At 44.6% G+C, this 21,877-nt stretch overlaps 1 protein-coding gene across 1 annotated transcript in view; it reads left to right on the forward strand.

The window, feature by feature from the left end:
• The window catches only part of LOC120320080 (store-operated calcium entry regulator STIMATE-like), a 44,764-nt gene that overhangs the window by 12,181 nt on the left and 10,706 nt on the right, over positions 1-21,877 (forward strand). The window lies entirely within an intron of this gene.

Raw genomic sequence — 21,877 nt, forward strand, 5'->3', positions numbered from 1 at the left:
CGGCCTCCCCAGGATCAGGTGATTGGCGATTTCCGCTCGGCAACGAGTTCATATTTACAACGGTTGTAGCATCCGGGGGGGGGGGGGTCACGTGATCCTGTTTTGCGCCCTTCCGACGAGCAAAGTCCATGGAGAAGCCAGATCCACTTAACGACCGGGTGACTAATTTAACAACCGCAATGATTCCGCTTAACGATAAAGGTCATAAAATGGGGCAAAACTCACTTGACAAGCGTCTCACTTAACAATATAAATGTTGGGCCCAGTTCTGGTCGTTAACTAGAGGACTACCTGCCTTTGCAACTTTTACATGGCTTTGCTTGCTTGCATAAACGAGACCTTTGCCCACCCACTGCACAGAAACATGGACTTTGCCCCATGAATTGAAGGGGAAAAGTTCATTTTGCCTCCTAGCTGTTGCCAGACGCTTCTCTAAAGACTGAAAAAGCAAAGAGTCTTGTTTGATTTGAAACCCTCTGCTTGGAGAGGCCGTAAGATGGGACTGGGCTTTTAAATAGTCTCTTGCTAGTTGTAAAAAAAATGAGCAAAACATTATAGAACATACAATTACAGAGTTGGAAGGGACCCTGGAGGTCATCTAGTCCAACCCCCTGCTCAAGCAGGAGACCCTATACCAGGGGTAGGCAACCTTGGCTCTTTTATGACTCGTGGACTTCAACTCCCAGAATTCCTGAGCCAGCCATGCTGAGGGGAAAGCAAGAGGTTTCCAAGCTGAGCTCTGCCGGCTCAGGAATTCTGGGAGTTGAAGTCCACGAGTCATGAAGGGGCCAAAGTTTCCCTCATGCTGGCTCAGGAATTCTGGGAGTTGAGGTTCAAGAGTCATAAAGCAGCCTAGGCCTAGACCAGAGGTAGGCAACCTTGGCTCTTTTATGAATCATGGACTTCAACTCCCAGAATTCCTGAGCCAGCCATGCTGAGGGGAACGGGAGAGGTTTCCAAGCTGAGCCAGGCTGGCTCAGGAATTCTGGGAGTTGAAGTCCATGGGTCATAAAAGAGCCAAGGTTGCCTACCCCTGCCCTATTCCATTCCAGACAAAGGGCTGTCCAGTCTCTTCTTAAAAACCTCCTATGGTGGAAGTAAAAGAACAGAGTCAAGATTTACATAAAGAGCACCTTGTTAGGAAAAAGTGCAGGAGTTTGCAGAGAAAAGCAATCAGTGAAAAATATTTGGCTGGAAAAGTCATAAAAAAATTATAGGAAAAAGTTATTGGTTATGATCTGCCCTAATCAGGCTGAGGTAGTGGGGGGGGGGGTAGGGCTGGACTGAGAGCAGCCAGACCCAGCTTTGAGTCCCTCCACAACCACAGAAGCTTCTCTGGAGGAATTTGACCCATTGCTAAGATTCCCTAGCCAACCTCGCAGGATTGTTGTAGGGAAAAAGGAGTGTTCTGCCTCCTGTCCAGCTCCTGCATATAGACACCTGAAGGATCAGGTGAAAGAATGTACGTGCAGATGAGGCCCTGGGGATCAGAAGAAAGGTCATATGTGGAGATGACCACAACCCAGGTGTGGTTGTGAGGAAGATGAAACATTGACTCTTAAACAACTTTGTCTTTAACAGCTTCCCCCCCCCCTTCTGCTCACGGAGGGCTTTGCAGACAAGCTTGTTAGAAGTTGACATGTTAGGGAGGGGCTGCAGGGGATGGGGGGGTTTGGAAGGACAATGAAGTGAGACAGATTCACAGGTTCGACCACTTAGCCAGGATGTTGGGTACACGAATAGCTCACTAATAAGAAAACCCCAAACCACATAGCCGGCACAGGAAACTAGAAATTTTGCAATATTGCTGTGACTTAAGGTGGCGTGACATTTAGCTTTTTTGCATAGCAAGCGAGAAAGCTTGAAGGAGCTGCAATCCAGGTAGCCGATCAATCTTATATGTTATGCATGTATTATCTGGGGGAGGGAAGGCGTTGGGTGGGCAGGGGGGGGGATATTGGTTATAAAAACTGCTGTAAGACTGTAAACGGGGCCTCAGTAGCTTTCAAAGCCGAGGTCACTTTTATTCTTGGGTATCAAAATAAAATGTCTGTTTTTCCGTATTTTGGGTTTGATGTAATTAATTGGCTTCGACACCAAGCTAAGACCCAGTTTTGGGAACAACACACCCACGGAACCCAACTAATTTCTAAGGCAGCGGTTCTCAAGCTGTGGGTCGGGACCCCATTTGGGGTCGAACGACCATTTCACGGGGGTCGCCAAATAACGCAGTCCGCCATATTTTTTCCCCTTTTCCTTAGCTGTGCTACTCCCTTTTATTCTATTGGCTTTTGAAAGCCAATAGAATAGACTCTCTTGAATAGAGTCTAATTCTATTGGCTTTCAAAAGCCAACCGGAATTGTCCAGGCTGTCTCTGCCCTGCTGAGCCCACCAAAAGTCCCATTCTGCAAACGGTGCTGCACCAGTTGAGTAGTCCTTGACTTACGACCGATTGGGGGTTGCGGCATTAAAAAGGTTCTAGGGCTTTAACCAGAGATTTCCTATTCAGCAGTCAGCTTGGCTGGCCTGTGGATGATGGGAGCTATAGTACTCCAACATACACAGAGGACTGCAGTCTATAGCTGCAAGTTGCCCACCAATAAACCAAGTCTTTGGAGTCCCGGAGGCCCAGGTGCTTTGAATTATATAAGTCTCAGGTGCTCTTTGTTCGAATTCTGCTGACATTTGCAGCCACATCCCAAGTAAGGTTTTTAATATACGCCTGTAATTGTGCAGGCTAGAAATGGGGTTAAAAGAAATAATAAAAATGAAGACACGTGGAAGACTAAACAAAAAAATTTGCAATATTTTTTTTTACTTACGTTGGCTCCATGTGCATAAATTGACTGAAATCTTGATTTAAGAAACTTTAGAAATTTAGTCCTCAACTTACAATAATTTGTTTAGTAACCTTCTGCGGTGAAAGTTAGAACGGCACTGAAAAAAGTGACTTATGACCATTTTTCACACTTATGACCAAAGGTCACGGGCTCAAAATTCGGATGCTTGGCAACCTCCTGATTTATGAAGTCTGCTGCATCTGAAATTCTCCAGATAAAGAAATTAAATTGATGTTAAATGTATAATTGATTCATTCCCAGTCAGTTATGTCATTTAAATCCTCGGAGATGATTACATTTACAGTTTAATAGAAACACCACTACCCTCTCCATTCCTGTGTTAAATCAAGGCTTGCTGTAGATCCGTGTTAAGTATTTTTGTGTCAGTTGCTAAATTGTTGTTAAATTGCTCTTTCGATTTTTCCATTTTTACACCAATTCCTGATTTGGAATTTTAAAGCAAGCAACTCCGCTTAAGCTGAGCCAACACTGTTTATTTTTTTTAAAGCATTTCTTAACGTTTTAACTTTCAGAGTTGCTCATTGAGTATAATAACTTTTTTCCTTGTCTCCTTTTTTTAATTTCTTCTTTTATATTTTGTTATTTCGGGATTCATATTCTGGTAAAGCCCCACCAGGGGGCAGCGGTTCCTACCAAGTAGGGATAATTCTGCAGGTCTAAATTTTCTTTAAAAATCCTGATAAAGGAAAAGGCTGATGGAGTTAGCAGAGATGGCTAAATTGACGGCTTTGATTAAAGAGGGGGAAAAAAACCCCACAATTACTTTTGTTATTGCTTGGAAATTGGACTTTGTGCTTGAGGTAAATGAAACTTTGATTTGGTGTTTTACCAATTGGATAGGTTTGTTGTTGTAGAAATGGCTAGTTTAAATAAAAAGTTGAGATTTGATGCTATTCTCTTATTCTACTACACCAAAGGGAGAAGTCAACACTTTTCTTTCTTTTTTTTCCTGTTGCCCTACATGTTTCCTTTCCCTTTTGCCTCCTTTACTTTCCCCCTATTTTCTCTTGTGACTTTTTTTGTATTTTACATTATAAACTAATAAAAAAAAATAACAACATAAAAATCCTGACAAAGGGAATTAGCCAGAAAGGTGCCACAGAATGTCGGGACATCTTCCTAGTCTGTCTTTGGTGTGAGTGAAGTTTGAGTGAATTTTCTCCAGGTTTAGAAAGTGACTTTTGCACTTTATTCTGGACTCAACACCCTGTAGCTATTTAGGACTGCAGCTTTTTTTTGGTTGCGAAAGGCAACCCGCTGGCCTGTCAGGCCATGCCTTCAAAGCAAAAGCTCAAAATCAAGTTTCTAGTCCTTAAGAATACAGGGAGAGGTGATCTAAAGCCTGTATAGCGTTGTTTCCGTGAGTCGTGAGGAAAGAGATTTTGAAGTAATGGTCAGAGAATTTGATGAAGGTGTCACACACACAATGCATCTGTTGTAAATAAAAGGGCCCAACAGCGTGTTAGAACATAGAATCATAAGGCTGGGAAGGGCCTTGGAGGTCATCTAATCCAACCCCCTCCTCAAGCAGGAGACCCCATACAGATCCAGACAAATAGCTGTCCAATCTCTTCTTAAAAACCTCCAGTGTTGGAGCATTCACACCTTCTGAAAGCAACTCCCACTAATTAGTTGTTCTCACTGTGATCTCTCTTTAATGATCTTCCATTGCTTCTTGCCTGCCTTCAGGCGCTTCGGAGAAGAGCTTGACTCCCTCTTCTTTGGGGTAGCCCCTGAGATGTTGGAACCCTGCTTTCAGGTCACCCCTCGTCCTTCTCTTCATTAAACCGGACATACCCAATTCCAGCAACCGTTCCTTGTGTGTTTTAGCCTCCAGTCCCCTGATCGTCTTTGTTGCTCTTCTCTGCACTCTTTCTAGAGTCTCAACGCCTTTTTTGTATCGTGATGAAAAGTGAAAAGGACAATCCCAGTTTTTCCATCCCAGGAAATGCAAAATAAGTAATTTTCAGAAGCGCAGTTGGCTGGATGAAGAACATCAGTTGTTGAACCGTGGTGTTAGGGCATTTGAGCTTGACCGCATGGTGGGGCTCTTAGGTTTGTATTAGCCTTGATTCCTTTCCCCTGGGGTACAAAATCAACAACTCGCTTTCCAAGGGAGGGAGGGGAGGGGAGGAGGAGGACTGCGGGGTCCTTGATGGTCTCTGAGCTTGGTGGTTTTCTTGCAAATGTTTCATTACCAAACTAGGTAACATCATTGAGCAGGGGGCTGGACTAGAAGACCTCCAAGGTCCCTTCTATTCTATTCTATTCTATTCTATTCTATTCTATTCTATTCTATTCTATTCTATTCTATTCCATTCCACTCCACTCCACTCCACTCCACTCCCTATTCCCTATTCCCTATTCTACTGTACTCCCTATTCCCTATTCTATTCTATTCTATTTCCTATCTTATATCCTATATCCTATATCCTATCCTATTCTATTCTATTCTATTCTATTCTATTCTATTCTATTCTATTCTATTCTATTCTATTCTATTCCATTCCATTCCATTCCACTCCACTCCACTCCACTCCACTCCACTCTACTCCCTATTCCCTATTCCCTATTCCCTATTCTACTGTACTCCCTATTCCCTATTCCCTATTCTATTCTATTCTATTTCCTATCTTATATCCTATATCCTATATCCTATATCCTATTCTATTCTATTCTATTCTATTCTATTCTATTCTATTCTATTCTATTCTATTCTATTCTATTCTATTCTATTCCATTCCATTCCATTCCATTCTATTCTATTTCCTATCTTATATCCTATATCCTATATTCTATTCTATTCTATTCTATTCTATTCTATTCTATTCTATTCTATTCTATTCTATTCTATTCTATTCTATTCTATTCCATTCCATTCCATTTCCTATCTTATATCCTATATCCTATTCTATTCTATTCTATTCTATTCTATTCTATTCTATTCTATTCTATTCTATTCTATTCTATTCTATTCTATTCTATTCTATTCTCTGCAAGAAAACAACAAAGCTTGGAGAACACCACAGTTCAACCCTGATCTACAGATATTCTCTTCTATTGGAATCCCCAAACAATGGAGTCTTCTCCAAAAGGGATGGTCCTTAGACCTGGAAAGTTCTCCCATGGTAGACCATGAAACTCTGCAAGCCCTCTAACTTCCCGTGATGATCTCCTGGCCCATGGCAGAAGCTGTTGTAAGGCAGCAGTAGGAAGCCTCTCTCTGTTTCTTCCCTCCGCTGAGCTGGGAGCCAAGGGTGGGGAAGCGTTGTCATGGCGGTGTCAAAACATTTCCATCACAACTGTACGTTTTTGGCAGAGCCGGTGGCCAATTTTGCTCCCGGATCTGCATGGAGAGGCAGTGAAGAACGAGACGTCCCACTCCCACTGCCGAAGCTCTCCGTGGTTGTGAGAAGGAAGCCCCTGGCCTCCGTGGAAACACGGCTGGCCCCCTCCTCAAATGGCAGTGTGCTCAAACAACACAAGGAACCAACTGAGAGAAAGCTGCGTTTGCACAATACATCAAAAGGGTTTAGAGGTAATCGTGGATAGGTTTGGCGGTGGCCTGTGTGAGGTCCCTCTCTCTATTTATTGTGCTTCTGTTTTAATGGATTACACACAAGCAGGAAGTTACAGTAATTTGGTTATTAAATTAAGCATACCATTGCAAGGGAAGAAAAGAGAGAAGAAAGAAAAGAGAAAAAGGAGAGGAGAGAGTGCAATACTTAAGCAGGCTACCCACCCTTCTGTAAAAATAATTTTGGCATTTTAGATAGGTAGAGAGATTGTTGTCTGGATTTCCCCCTCCTTTTAAAAACTCTATTATATATTTTTAAATCCCACCTTTATTACTTTATTTGCATCTCAGGGTGGCAAATGTACATAAATACTCCTTCCCCTTCAGATTTTTCCCCAAAACAACCTTGTGAAGTGGTAGGGGATGAGACAGAATGACTAGTCCAAAGTCACCCGGCTGGCTTTCATGCCTAAGGCAGGATTAGAACTCACAGTCTCCTGGTGATTGGCTCAAAGTCATTCACAGCTTTCATGCCTAAAGCAGGACTAGAACTCACCGTCTCCTGGTGATTGGCCCAAAGTCACGCAGCTGGCTTTCATGCCTAAGGCAGGACTAGAACTCACCATCTCCTAGTGACTGGCTCAAAGTCACTCACAGCTTTTATGCCTAAAGCAGGATTAGAACTCACAGTCTTCTGGCGATTGGCTCAAAGTCACAGTTTTCATGTCTAAGGCAGGACAGAACTCACCATCTCCTGGTGATTGGCTCAGAGACACAGCTTTCATGCCTAAGGCAGGACTAGAACTCACCGTCTCCTAGTGACTGGCTCAAAGACACAGCTTTCATGCCTAAAGCAGGATTAGAACTCACTGTCTCCTAGTGACTGGCTAAAAGTCATTCACAACTTTTATGCGTAAAGCAGGATTAGAACTCACAGTCTCCTGGCGATTGGCTCAAAGCCACTCAGCCAGCTTTCATGCCTAAGGCAGGACTAGAACTCACCGCCTGCTGGTTTCTAATCCTGTGCCTTAACCACTCAGCCAAACTGATTGTTCATAGAAAAGAGAAGACTTTCCTGGAAGGTGGAGGTGACCCACATCTGCAGACTCTTGCAAGGGAAAAGAAGCTTCTGATAAGTGCTAAGCAATGCCGCTACAATATTAACCCCTCTCTAGCATCAATGAGCATCATCTTCACAAATGATTTAACTCGGAAACTCTCAGTTACCAGAACTGGGTTGCAAACACATGAGCCACCACTAGAAGAAGAGAGATGTGTGTCTTTGCTGCCATCTACTGGTCATGTGAGGCATTGTAGAGCTTCGATTTGAGAAACCCACATTTTTCAAAATTTGGCCACTGTTAAGACGTGTGGACTTCGACTCCCAGAAATCCTCAGCCAGCAGGTCATCAGAGATTGGAGGCATTTTGTTGAATGGTATGCTTATTTTTTGAAATGTCTCTTTTTCTTGAACGGAGCTGGAAGTTAATAATTCCCCGGTGGCTGTATTTACCCCGGCAGATGGTTTAGTCTAGTTCAGTGGTTCTCAACCTGTGGGTCGGGACCCCATTTGGGGTCGAACGACCATTTCACGGGGGTCGCCAAACAACGCAGTCCGCCATTTTTTTCCCCTTTTCCTTAGCTGTGCTACTCCCTTTTATTCTATTGGCTTTTGAAAGCCAATAGAATAGACTCTCTTGAATAGAGTCTAATTCTATTGGCTTTCAAAAGCCAATAGGAATTGTCCAGGCTGTCTCTGCCTGCTGAGCCCACCAAAAGTCCCATTCTGCAAACGGTGCTGCAAGTTGTCTGCAGCGAAGGTGAACTGTCTGGAAGCTTCCACCCCTCCCTGCTGAGCAACTACTAAAAATGTCAGTAAAAGAGGGCCAAGGGTGGGAGGTGGGAGGCTGGCGGGCGCAGGGAGGATTGCTGGCGCGCGTGGGGCCCGGCGGGTGCCTTACCTCCCTTGGGCTGGGCCAGCTGGTGGCCCAGCCGGTGGTCGCTCTGCACTGTCGCTGCCCCTTGCCAGCTACGCTTCGGCCGGCGCAGGGGGCGGCACCACACATGCGCGGCACTCCCGGGCAGGAAAAGTCCTTGACTTACGACCAGTTGGGTAGTCCTCGACTTACGACCTGTTGGGTAGTCCTTGACTTACGACCGGTTGGGGTCACGGCATTAAAAAGGTTGAGAACCACTGGTCTAGTTGAAATATTTGGATGCATTGAGCTTCAGGGTGCCACGGAAATTCAGCCATCATCTTAGCACATTGAACGAAGCAAGCCGTTTTATTTTGGGAAGGAATCTCGTGAGAACATAGAAATGGATTTGTGAACCCTGATGCAGGGATCATCATGTTGTATGAACCCAGTTCAAGCGAGGAAGGATTTAAACCCAGCATTTCAGTCTTGCACCAGCTTGGATGGGGAAAACAGGAACCCCAGTCTCCACTATACTGGGAGAGTGCCAGGCTGGGATAAGCCAGTAATTCATATTCTGTTCTCATGTACTTTAAGGGAGTAATAAATCACTAATATACTCTCTCTCTCTCTCAAGCGGCATGCAAAATATTTTCTCTTTAAATGGAAGTGACCTTTTGAGCTCTGTTTTTTTTCTTTTCCTTTATAAGAGCCATGCCGCTGTCAAAATTGCTGCAATTTTTTCTCTTCTCATTTTACCCACACTCTAAAAAAAAATTAAGAATAGTGCATAATGTTTGCTTAGGGATTTGAAGTCAACAAATAATTTTAGCGTTTGGATGAAGGATGGCTGAGGCATGGCATGAAGCTTGGGGCAACATCATTGTCGAGGGAAAAAACAACAACATAGAAACTCTAGTGTGGTTTTTCTCAACGTTGACAACTTTCAACTCCCAAATTACACCCTGTGCCATGTGAGGTTTTACAGGTAGCAATCAGATCCTTGAGCCGCACCCAAAAGCAACTGGCAATGAGTGCAGCGTGTGAAGCAAAGGTGTAACATGGGTATATTGAGGCATGTCCAGCACTGCCAGTGCTGTTACATTCTGGCCCAGCTGAAGTTTCTAGATGGTCTTCAAGGGCAGTCCCAGGTAGAGCATGTTGCAGCAGTCAAACAAATAGAGCAGAACAGAATAACAGAGCTGGAAGGGACCTTGGAGGTCATATAGTCCAACCCCCTGCTCAGGCAAGAAACCCTATACCAGTGATGGCGAACCTTTTAGAGACCGAGTGCCCAAACTGCAACCAAAGCCCACTTGTGTATCGCCGGGTGCCAGGTGGGCATGGCCCACTGGGTGGGCATGGCTGTGGTGGTCATGGCAGATTGGGTGGGTGTGGCCAAGGTGGGCATGGTCACCTCAATGTTGCTCGTGGGGAGGGATGCCTGTGGGGGATGGGCAGGGTTGGGAGAGATCCAGGGGGTCTCTGGAAGGTGGGGCGGTAGGCAGAAGGCTCGTCCTGCGGGATGTGGTGAGGCAGGGCGGGGGTGCCATTGCCATGGGGCAAGGCAAGGGCGGGGCGGCTGCTGCCTGGCACCATTGGCCCCCGCACACAGAGGCCAGCAAGTGCATGGGGGCCGACGGTGTCCGTCAGCAGCCACAGCCTGCTGGCCCCTCAACTGGTGCATTCTGGGGCTCCGCAGCCCGCCACCAGCAATTCAAAGAAGCCGCCTCTGAGCTGGATGGATGGCCGACAGCTGAGGAGGCGATGAGGTGGGTCGTGCCTAGAAAAAGGAGAGCATGTGAGGCCAGGAGGGACGGGGTGGGGAGGGAAACCAGCCATGCTGGGATGCATCCGGCCACATGGGACCTCGGCAAATTAGCAGGCGGCTGGTTGAAGAGAGACAGTTGCCATCTCCAGGACATGGTATATGTGCCCACAGAGAGGGCTCTGAGTGCCGCCTCTGGCCCCTGTGCCACAGGTTCGCCACCACTGCCCTATACCATTTCAGACAAATGGCTATCCAGTCTCAGCCCCAAAGAAGAGGGAGTCAAGCTGTTCTCCAAAGCGCCTGAAGGCAGGACAAGAAGCAACAGATGGAAACTCATCAAAGAGAGAAGCAACCTGGAACTAAGGAGGAATTTCCTGACAGTTAGAACAATTAACCAGCGGAACAACCTGCCTCCAGAAGCGGTGAATGCTCCAACACTGGAGGTTTTTAAGAAAAGACTGGACAGCCATTTGTCCGAAATGGTGTAGGGTTCCTGCCTGAGCAGGGGGTTAGACTAAAACAGTGGTTCTCAACCTGTGGGTCGGGACCACATTTGGGTTCGAACAACCATTTCACGGGGGTCACCAAACAAGGCTGTCTGCCATTTTTTCCCCCTTTTCTTTGGCCATGCCCCTGGCACCTGGTGATGTATAAGTGGTTGGGGGTCACCACAACATGGGGAACTGTATTATGGGGTCGCGGCATTAGAAAGGTGGAGAACCACTGGACTAAAAGATCTCCAAGTCCCTTCCAACATTGTTGTTGTTGTTGTTATTATAATAATATAAGAGTAGTTTACCATTGGCTTCTCTTGCGCGGTATGCACTGCTCTGCCTCCAGCATCTTTCCATATCCTGCGCAATTTATAGGTAATTGTCAACTTTACGAGATTTGTGTAGTGACTGTTTGAAGTTACAACAGCACTGCAAAAAGTGACTCACACTTAGGACCATTGTAGCATCTCCGTGCTCATCTGATTCCCCTTTGACAACGGGTATGTATTTATGACTGTTTCAGTGTCCCGGGCTCGTGTGATCTCCTTTTCCGATCTTTCTTACCAATGGAAGCCAGATTCCATAGAGCCGAGGTGGCGCAGCAGTTGGAGTGCAGTACTGCAGGCCACTTTAGCTGACTGTGTTCAGCAGGTCAGCGGTTCAAATCTCACCGGCTCAAGGTTGACTCAGCCTTCCATCCTTCCGGGGTAGGTAAAATGAGGACCCAGATTGTTGGGGGCAATGTAAATATATATATATATACATTGCTTACTGGTGTACACCGCTTAGAGAGTGCTTGCACTTAAAGCGGTATATAAGTCTCACAAATAAATAAATAAATAAATAAATTCACTTAACAACCTTGGTACTAGCATAACAAATGCTGTGATTCGCTTAACAACGGTGGCAAGAAAGGTCTGGAACAGCGTGCACGCTTGCCCACCGCTTGGGTGGATCCGTATCCATTCCCCCCCCCCCGGAAAAATTGAGGAACTCTGATATAGGGTTCCTGCCTTAAGCAGGGGGCTGGACTAGAAGACCTCTGAGGTCCCTTCTATGTTCTTATGATCTTGGGTGACCCAGCTGGGAATATAGACACTTGGCACCCATCCCTGTGTTCTTTGTTCATCCCTTCCAGGATTGTTTTCCCGCTGGGACAATCAGACAGACTTGAGACTGATGTAACTCTATTAATACTTGTTGTTTTTTAAAGTTCCTTCAAGTTATTCTTGACTCTTAGCAATTATAAGGACAAGTCCCTGCAGATTTCTTGGCAGGATTTGGGGGATTGGCTTACTCTTGCCTCCTCCTTCTTCTTCCCAGGGTTGAGATAGAACAGTGGTTCTCAACCTGTGGGTCGGGACCCCATTTGGGGCCGAACGACCATTTCACGGGGGTCGCCAAACAACGCAGTCCGCCATTTTTTCCCCCCTTTTCCTTAGCTGTGCTACTCCCTTTTCTTCTATTGGCTTTCGAAAGCCAATAGGATAGACTCTCTTGAATAGAGTCTAATTCTATTGGCTTTCAAAAGCCAATAGGAATTGTCCAGGCTGTCTTTGCCCTGCTGAGCCCACCAAAAGTCCCATTCTGCAAACGGTGCTGCACCAGTTGAGTAGTCCTCGACTTACGACCAGTTGGGGGTCGCGGCATTAAAAAGGTTGAGAACCACTGAGATAGAAAGATCGTCTCAAAATCACTCAGTTAGCTTCATATCCAAGACATGATTAGAACTCACAGCCTCCTGCTTTCCAGTCCAGTTCCCTCATCACCAGGCCAATTTTCTAGGCAGCATTTTCAGACCTGGTTTGCCCTGGTCTCTTCCTTCTTCCCAAGGCTGAAAGAGACTGACAGGCCCAAGGTCACCCAGCTGGCTTAGTGCCTAACGCGGGACTAGAACTCACCGTCTCCTGCTGATTGGACCGAAGTCACCCAACTGGATTTCATACCTAAAGTGGGACTAAAATTCACCGTCTCCTGGTGATTGGCCCAAGTCACTCAGCTGGCTTTCATGCCCAAGGCGGGACTAGAATTCACTGTCTCCTGGTGATTGGCCCAAAGTCACTCAGTTGACTTTCATACCTAAAGTGGGACTAGAATTCACAGTCTCCTGGTGATTGGCCCAAAGTCTCCCAACCGGCTTTCACGCCTCAGGCAGGACTAGAACTCACCATCTCCTGGTGTTGGCCCAAAGTCACCCAGCTGGCTTTCATGTCTAAAGTGGAACTAGAACTCACTGTCTCCTGATGATTGGCCCAAGTCACTCAGCTGGCTTTCATGCCCAAGGCGGGACTAGAATTCACAGTCTCCTGGTGATTGGCCCAAAGTCTCCCAACCGGCTTTCACGCCTCAGGCAGAACTAGAACTCACAGCCGCCCAGTCTCTAGCCTGATGCCTTTAACTAATACACCCAACTAGCTGCCATGTTAGTAGTTTAAAAAATATATTTAAAAAAAATAAAATAAATTAACCTGTTGTGAAAAACTGGGCCAAAGGAAAAAGAGAAAAAACTTTATAACTAGAAAGCAAAAATGTCAGAGAAAATCTAGGAAATAGAGCAGGGGTAGTCAAGCTTGGCTCTTTTATGACTCGTGGACTTCAATTCCCAGAATTCCTGAGCCAGCTTAGCTGGCTCAGGAATTCTGGGAATTGACATCCACGAGTCATAAAAGAGCAAAGGTTCACTACCCCTGAAATAGAGTGAAATTTGGAGTGAGGGAACTATACGAGTAGCAAACCAAAAACAGAAATGCAAAAAAAAAAAAAAAAAAAAGCAGAAATACCTAAAATATTTAATTATCCATTCATTCTAATGTAAAGATATATGTAATCTATTTGGGCTATTTCTCTGTCCCAGCCAGAGACCATTATGTCTCTTTCAATGTAGCTGGAAGAATAGGATAGGTTATATTTTGGCACAAAAAAGAAAGAACCAGCAGCATTCTTTTTAAAAACGTTAACATCATTCACTGGCTAAGTTTCTCCTTTTCTTAAGCACAGCTAATAAATAGTTCGCAGATGGAGCTGACTAAAAATACCTTGTCTGTTTTCTCTGTGGACAAATCCATCATTTTTTCCCCTGCGTTTTCCAATTTAAAGCTGTTGATCCTCCTTTTTCTCTTTCCTCTCTGGGCCAGTCTTGGACAGAAACAAATTAGAAAGAAATTATTCTGGATTTGTAAATTGGCTGAATTTTATTTCAGCTCAAGATATTGTTTGATTCCTAAATTCCCAGGCAAGTTTGGGTCTCTGGCAACTGAACACTGGGAAGCTGTACGGCATCTAAAAGATTTAATCGATTCACGATGGGCGGAAGCGTTTCTGAAAGTCATTCTTGGAAACTGAGGCTGTGATTGTTGGTTAGTTTATAAAGGGTGGGGGCCACACAACTGCCTCCAGGTGCTTTGGAGAATAGAATATTGTAGAATAGAATAGAGCTGGAAGGGACCTTGGAGGTCTTCTAGTCCAGCCCTCTGCTCAAGCAGGAGAATCTATACCAGTGGTTCTCAACCTTTTTAATGCCGCGACCCCAACTGGTCGTAAGTCGAGGACTACTCAACCAGTCGTAAGTCAAGGACTACTCAACTGGTGCAGCACCGTTTGCAGAATGGGACTTTTGGCGGGCTCAGCAGGACAGAGACAGCCTGGACAATTCCTATTGGCTTTTGAAAGCCATAGAATTAGACTCTATTCAAGAGAGTCTATTCTATTGGCTTTCAAAAGCCAATAGAATAAAAGGGAGTAGCACAGCTAAGGAAAAGGGGGAAAAAATGGTGGACTGCGTTGTTTGGCGACCCCCGTGAAATGGTCGTTCAACCCCAAATGGGGTCCCGACCCACAGGTTGAAAACCACTGATCTATACCATCGCAAACAAGTGACTGTCCGGTTTCTTCTGAAAAATCTCCAGGGATGGAGCGCCCACGACTTCTGGTGGCAAGGTGTTCCACTGGTTAATTGTCCTCACTGTCAGGAAGTTTCTCCTTAATTCCAGGTTGCTTCTCTCTTTGATCAGTTTCCAACCATTGTTTCTCGTCCTTCCCTCTGGTGCTTTGGAGAACAACCTGACCCCCTCTTCCTTGTGGCAGCCCCTCAGATACTGGAACACCGCTATCATGTCTCCCCTATTTCTTCTTTTCTTTACACTAGCCAGACCCAAGTCTTGCAGCCGTTCTTCGTATGTCTTAGTCTCCAGGCCCTGGTTGACAATGTCTTCTTCGTGGCAACCCCTGAGATATTGGATCACTGCTCTCATGTCACCCCTGCTCCTTCTTTTCATTCAACTAGAACAACTGCCTTGCTTAGCAACAAAACCTTGGGGCTCCATTGTGGTCGTAAGTCGAGGGTTATCTATATTTTACGGCCAGTTCTTGGTCTCCTTTCCAGATTTTTCTGCTTCAACGTTCATTTAGCATTTGTTTTTGGTCTTTTTTGTTTTTGTTTAGCCAAGTAAAAATGTTTTGGGAGAAAGGAACGGCTCTCGTTGGCCTGATCCTTGCTGTGCAGGGCTGGTCTTCCTGTCCTCAGAAGCCTCCATCCTGATGTCACGTTAATGCTGGCCTGTTAGCTTGTTTGTCTTGGATGAGAAGTTGCATGCCAAAGCCGGGCCAGCCCGATTCCTACTGAGGCAACCCACAGGCTGCAGCAGGTGGGTGGTTTCCCCCCCCCCATTTTGCAAAGGGAGGCAGCCTCGGTGCAAGTCGGAACCCACATCTGGAAAGGCTTAGCCGAACAGCTGGGAGCCTCTGAAGCTTTTGTGGGTTTTTTGTTTTTTAATTATTTTTTTTCGGTTGGCTAAACGGTTGTTCCCCTCCCAGGATTTTTTTTCCGTGCCAGATGGAAGTAGATTAGGAGCGTGAAAGAAAAACAAAACACAGACGAAAAGGAAGCAATTCATTTGGGAAAGGAGGAGGGGGGGATGCCGATGGCATTTCATGCACAGTGCCCCCCCCCAGATGCCTTTTGGGGCTGGAGTGTGGATTTTATCATAGGTTTGTTTAGAACATAAAATCATAGAATCACAGAAGGGACCTTGGAGATCTCCTAGCCCAGGGCTTTTCAACCTTTTCACCCATTGTACCATTTTTAGGATATGGCAACATCCGAGTACCATCAGTCGCCTAGCAAGGTGTCAAAAACTTGATGACCCCCCTCCCAAAAAAGGAAAAAAGGAGCCGAGGTGGCGCAGCAGTTAGAGTGCAGTGCTGCAGGCCACTTTAGCTGACTGTGTTCAGCAGGTCAGCGGTTCAAATCTCACCGGCTCAAGGTTGACTCAGCCTTCCATCCTTCCGGGGTAGGTAAAATGAGGACCCAGATTGTTGGGGGCAATGTAAATATGTATATACATTGCTTACTGGTGTACACTGCTTAGAGAGTGCTTGCACTTAAAGCGGTATATAAGTCTCATAAATAAATAAAGTACGGGTAGTCCTCAACTTACAACAGTTCGCTTAGTGACTGTTCGAAGTTACGATGGCACTGAAAAAAAGTGCCCCCCAAGGCACAGCTGAGCAAGACACCTGCCTGCCCGCCTGGCGGCGCTCTTCCTCCTGTCCGAGGTTTTCATTGTTGTGAGCATTTCTGTTGAGGATTGGCAGCGGGGGCGGGGTGGGGGGCGTTTGGTTTTTATTCCCTCCTGTCTGCTGGGTGGTTGCAGCAGGTTTTAGTCACTTCATATGATCCTGGGACACTGTGACCGTCATAAATATGAATCCGTTGCCAAGCATCTGAATGTAAATCACAAGACCCTGGAGAGGCTGCAACATTCCAGCTGATCGGCGCTTCTTCTGGGCTCAGCAGAAGCGTAAGGATCAGTGCTACTTTCCAGCTGACTGGCACTTCTTCAGGGCTCAGCAGAAGCACCAGGATCAGCGCCGAGCTCCAGCTGGAGCCTGGCGCTGATCCTGGCGCTTCCACTGAGCCCTGACAGCCCCAAAGAAACACCGATCAGCTGGAAAGTGGCACTGATCCTGGCGCTTCCGCTGAGCCCTGACAGCCCTGCAGCTCCAGCCGTCTCTCGCTCAGGCTTGTGCGGTGCTGCCACCGGTTCAGCTCATTCCCCTCCCCCGCTACCACTTTTCTAGGATGGTCACGTACCCCCTGCCAAGTGCCAATGTACCACAGGTGGTACCTGTACCACTGGTTGAAAAGCCCTGTTCTAGTCCAACCCCCTGCTCAAAGCAAGAGATCTTATATCATCCTGGTCAAAAGGATGGCTGAGGAATTCTGGGAGTTGAAGTCCACAAGTCATAAAGTGGCCATGGTTGGGGACCCCTGGACTAGGTGGTGGTGACTCGCCCCGAATAGCCCAACGTGCTTTATGGCTGAGAATAAAGTGGAACTAAATCGAATCCACTTTCAGCAGTTCTGGAGATGTAACTCTACGTAAAATGTGTACAGGTAAATTGAAGATTTCTAGTTTATTCCCAGTTCTATAATAGTGTTTCTCAAGCTTGGCCATTTTAAGACCTGTGGACTTCAACTCCCAGGATTCCCCAGTCAGCATGAGAGTTGGTCCTCTCAGCTTAGACATTGCTAAGGTTGAGAGACACTGGTCTATAAGTTGCATTTTCTCCATTCATCCTTTCTGTTGCTGATATCTTGAGGTTATCAAATAGACAACTTAGTAGATGTCAAGATGCAACATGCTTTGAGGTGTGTGCAGCCATCATCTTGACACCCACAGAAAAGGGGCAACGCTTGCATCACAACACCACAACCTAGCTGACACATCTTGGATCCCTCCCCTTTTTTCTCCATCCTGCAAATTTATCTGGCCACCTGTCTGAAATTAATAGACTCTGAAAGTTTTGCTTCCTCCCTTCTCCACAGTTGCCATTAGCTAGGAATGTTCTCCATCACATTCCTGAGAAAAGAAAGTGCTTGAGCTAAGAGTTCCATGTGCAATGACTAGGAATTCTTGGAGCCATTTACAAGAAGCCAAGTCATGCCTTTGCAAACTCTGGATTCAGGAATATCTTTTCCTGATATTTCTGTCCTCAATTTTCAATATGCAAGCTGTTTTCTGTAAGGAAAAAGATATTTTGCATCTCCAAGAGAGTTGTCTTCCCGTCTTACCCAGGAGATGTGGAGAGAACGCTCTCCAAATGTCTTTGGCTCAAGACCATAGAAATCTAGAGCTAGATTGAATTTTTCTGGACTGATTCCAGACTGCTCCACGATACTCTTATATTATGTCTTTGGATGGAGATGGGATCGAAGAAGCCAGGGGAATGCCTCTAAAATTGTGTGTGTCACGTTTGGAAAGATCACGGCGCCTTCTGTATCCCCCAAAGAGAACATCTGGAAGTTTTCTATGTAGGCTGAAAGGTTGTTTCCAACTCTGAAAGAACCGGCAATTCATAACAACGGATCCTTCCATAACATTCTTCCTCGCCAAATTCCTCTTGCTCAGCTGAATCATGAATTCTTGCATTGGACTTCAGACCAGGGGGGGAAAAAACCCACAACCTTTCTTTCACATCCCAAACCCACAACTGCTCGGGATCCTAAATCACGAGTATTGATAGCAGTGTCCCAATGTCTAAGGGGCTGCCACAAACAAGAGGGGGGATCAGTGATGGGATTCAGCTGGTTCGCACTCTTGTGGAAAACGAAAGGACGCTTACGAATTCCAGAGGGTTTTAGCAGAGAGATTTATTGCGCAGGTTCAGAAGCAATAGCAACTGGCAATTCTGAATCCCGAGGGTGGGTTCAGACTTCAGTTTTTTTTTTTTTTTTTAAAAATAACATTTGCAATTTATAAAATAATTAATAATAATAATAAAAATCACAGTAATAATATATATAATAATAATATACATAACATAAACTTTAAAATGAATAATATATACTAAAAAAGAAAAAAAAGAAATAAGAAAAGAAGAGAGAGAGAGAAAGAAGAAAGAAGAAAGTAGACGAAGAATAAAGCATATATATATATAAAAAAAAATATATATATATATATATATGAATAATAATACGTAAAAAATGTATATATATAAAAAAAAAAGAAGAAAGAAAGAAAGAAAAAACAATCATTACAAATTATAAAAAGGCTAAATAATATTTTTCCATATCCAAATTATGTTGTATAAAATTTATCCATTTTTCCCATACCGCAAGAAATTTTTCTTGAGATTGCTCCTTTAAGAAAGCCGAAATCTTTGCCATTTCTGCCAAATACGAAACTTTATGAAACCATTCTTGTAAAGTAGGCAAAGATTCCTTCTTCCAATATTGTCCTATTAACAACCTAGCGGCTGTAATCAAATTTAACATCAATATAACCTCCTTAGCATCACAGTCAATAACAATACCTAGTAAAAATAATTGCGGAGTAAATTTTACCCTCCTTTTAAAAATTCTTTGAATATTCCACCATATCTTAATCCAAAAAGCTTTTATATGCTTACACGTCCACCAAATATGGTAATAGGTAGCATCCAAATATCCACATCTCCAGCATTTCGGCTGTAGATTAGGGTACATAATGGACATTTTCTTTGGGTCAAGGTGCCATCTATAAAACATCTTATAAAAATTCTCTCTTAAATTTTGCGCTTGTGTGAATTTAACATTTCTTATCCAAATAAGTTCCCAAGTATCCATTGAAATCGTTTCACCAATGTTCTGTGCCCATTTAATCATACAATCTTTAACTAGTTCAGGTTCTGAATCTAATTCCACTAAAACCCCATAAACTCTCTTAATATGGGTTGGCCTTTGATCTCTTACTTGTTTTAAAAAAATTTCATCTTCTCTAAGCCAGCCCATTTTACAATCCATCTTCCATCTATCCACTATTTGTCTATATTGGAACCATGAATAAGTTAAATTTTCATGTGTTAATTCTTCCAAAGATTTTAACTGCCAGTCTTGGCCATCCCATCTTAGTAACTGTACGTAAGAGACCTTGTCCATATTTACCCCTTTCCTTATACCTTCTATGGCATGCCGAGGTATAGCCCATAATGGTATTTTGAAGTCACTTTTATAATACTTTCTCCACACTCTTAGCAAAGAGTTTCTTATAATATGAGACTTAAAAACCCAATCCACTTTTTTATTAAATATTAAGTAGGCATGCCATCCAAAAAGTAGGTCCCAACCTTCCAAATGAAGTATTTCTGTATTTGTTAAATTCACCCAGTCGCTAATCAATGTCAATACTACAGCATCATAATACAATTTCATATTTGGTACCTTGAGTCCACCTCTCTCACGAAAATCTTGCATTATTTTAAGTTTCACCCTTGGTTTTTTCCCTGCCCAAACAAATTTATTAATACCTTTTTGCCATTCATCTAAATTACGTTCGTTCTTTAAAATAGGTAACATTTGAAACAAAAAAATAAACTTTGGCAGGACATTCATTTTAATAACTGCAATTCTGCCCATAAGGGATAACTGTAAATTATTCCAGTTTTTTAAATCCTTCTGTACCTCCATCCACAGCTTTTCATAATTATTTTTATACAATTTTACATTAGAAGCAGATAATGTAACCCCCAAATATTTTACCTTATCAACGATTTCAAAGTCTGTTAAGTTAACTAAAGCCTGTTTATCACCATTAGTCATATTTTTAGCTAATATTTTGGTCTTATTATTATTAATTTTAAAGCCAGAAACACGTCCATATTGTTGAATCAATTGTAATAATTTCACCACCGAAGAAACAGGTTGAGACAAAGTAACAACCAAGTCATCTGCAAAGGCTCTTAATTTATATTCTTTTTTATTAATTTCTATTCCTTTTATTTCTTGAGACTCCCGAATTTTAATCAACAAAATTTCCAGTGTTAAAACAAACAATAACGGAGACAACGGGCATCCCTGTCTTGTTCCTTTTTCTATTACAAAAGCCTCTGACAAACCCCCATTTACAATAATTTGAGCAGTCTGTTTTTGATATATATTGGATAATACTTGTAATATATTTTGTCCAAAATTCATCTCCTTAATTAAACACAGCATACTTTCCGTTTCTCAGGAACAAAGGAATACACATTGAAATAGACATTGTAATACATTAGGTTTGTTTCTCACCGGTATACAATGGAGAGAGTTTGCTACATACATTGTATCCAAGTGCAATGCGCATTAGGTTAGTCACATACTAATCACACAGCCCTATTCCAGTAATTATGCAGACACATCATTATTCTAGTGATTGTTCATTATTCCACATTAGCACTGGTTCGGCAGAACCGGTAGCTAAATTTTGTTGAGTTCGGAGAACCGACTGAATGCACACCGCTTCCGGAAGTCCGTTCTAGGCCTCAGAGGCGTGGAGGAGGCCTCCCAGTCCTAGAACGGCCTGCTGGAAGTACATGGATGCCATTTCCGGAAGTCTGTTCTAGGCCTCAGAGGCCTGAAGGAGGTCTCCCAGGCCTAGAGCGACCTGCCAGAAGTGCATGGATGCCACTTCCAGAAGTCCATTCTAGGCCTTGGATGCCCAGGCCTGCATCCATGCAGAGAAGTAGTTGTTCAGGTATTTGAATCCCACCACTGGGGCGGGGGGCGGAGATCAACCTGTTCTCCAAAGCACCTGAAGGCAGGACAAGAAGCAACGGATGGAAACTAATCAAGGAGAGAAGCAACCTGGAACCAAGGAGAAATTTCCTGACAGTGAAAAGGATTAATCAGTGGAACAACCTGCCTCCAGAAGTTGTAGATGTTTCATCACTGGAGGATTTTAAGACGAGACTGGGCAGGCATTTGTCTGAAATGGTATAGAGTCTCCTGCCTGAGCAGAGGATTGGACTAGAAGACCTCCAAGGTCCCTTCCAAATTCAGTTCAGTTTTGTTCTATTGGTTTGACTGCAGCAACATGCTCTACCTGGACCTGCCCTTGAAGATCATCTAGAATAGGGGTGTCAACGCTGAATTTCATTGAGGGCTGCATCACCATTGCAGTTGCCCTTGGGGTGGTGGTGGGGGGTGGCTGGGGGGGGGTGCGGCCTACTGGGTGGGCGTGGATGGAGTGGGTGTGGCCTACTGGGTGAGTGTGGCCATCTCTACACCATTCACGTCAAGGGTGCCTGTGCGGGCCTGGGCAGGAGTGGGGCAGATATGAAGGTCTCTGGCAGAACGGGGTGGGACCGGGGCAAGCGCCAAGGCATGGTGCATTTCTTCATTCCTCACAAAGGGTGACCCCTCCCCAGCATGCACTCAGGGGGCGGGGCCAATATGGCAGGGGCTGGTTCCTCGCTGTTTCCAGACGGCCTTGTGGAGCTAAGACTGAATGCGTTTCAGCATAGATGGCCACCACAAAATTGTACATTGGCTCCCGGCCGGCCTGGGCCAGGGCCAAGGCAG

This window comes from Crotalus tigris, unplaced genomic scaffold (assembly GCF_016545835.1).
Source record: "Crotalus tigris isolate CLP2741 ecotype Arizona unplaced genomic scaffold, ASM1654583v1 scf7180000021160.8983255:1529534, whole genome shotgun sequence".
NCBI lineage: Eukaryota > Metazoa > Chordata > Lepidosauria > Squamata > Viperidae > Crotalus > Crotalus tigris.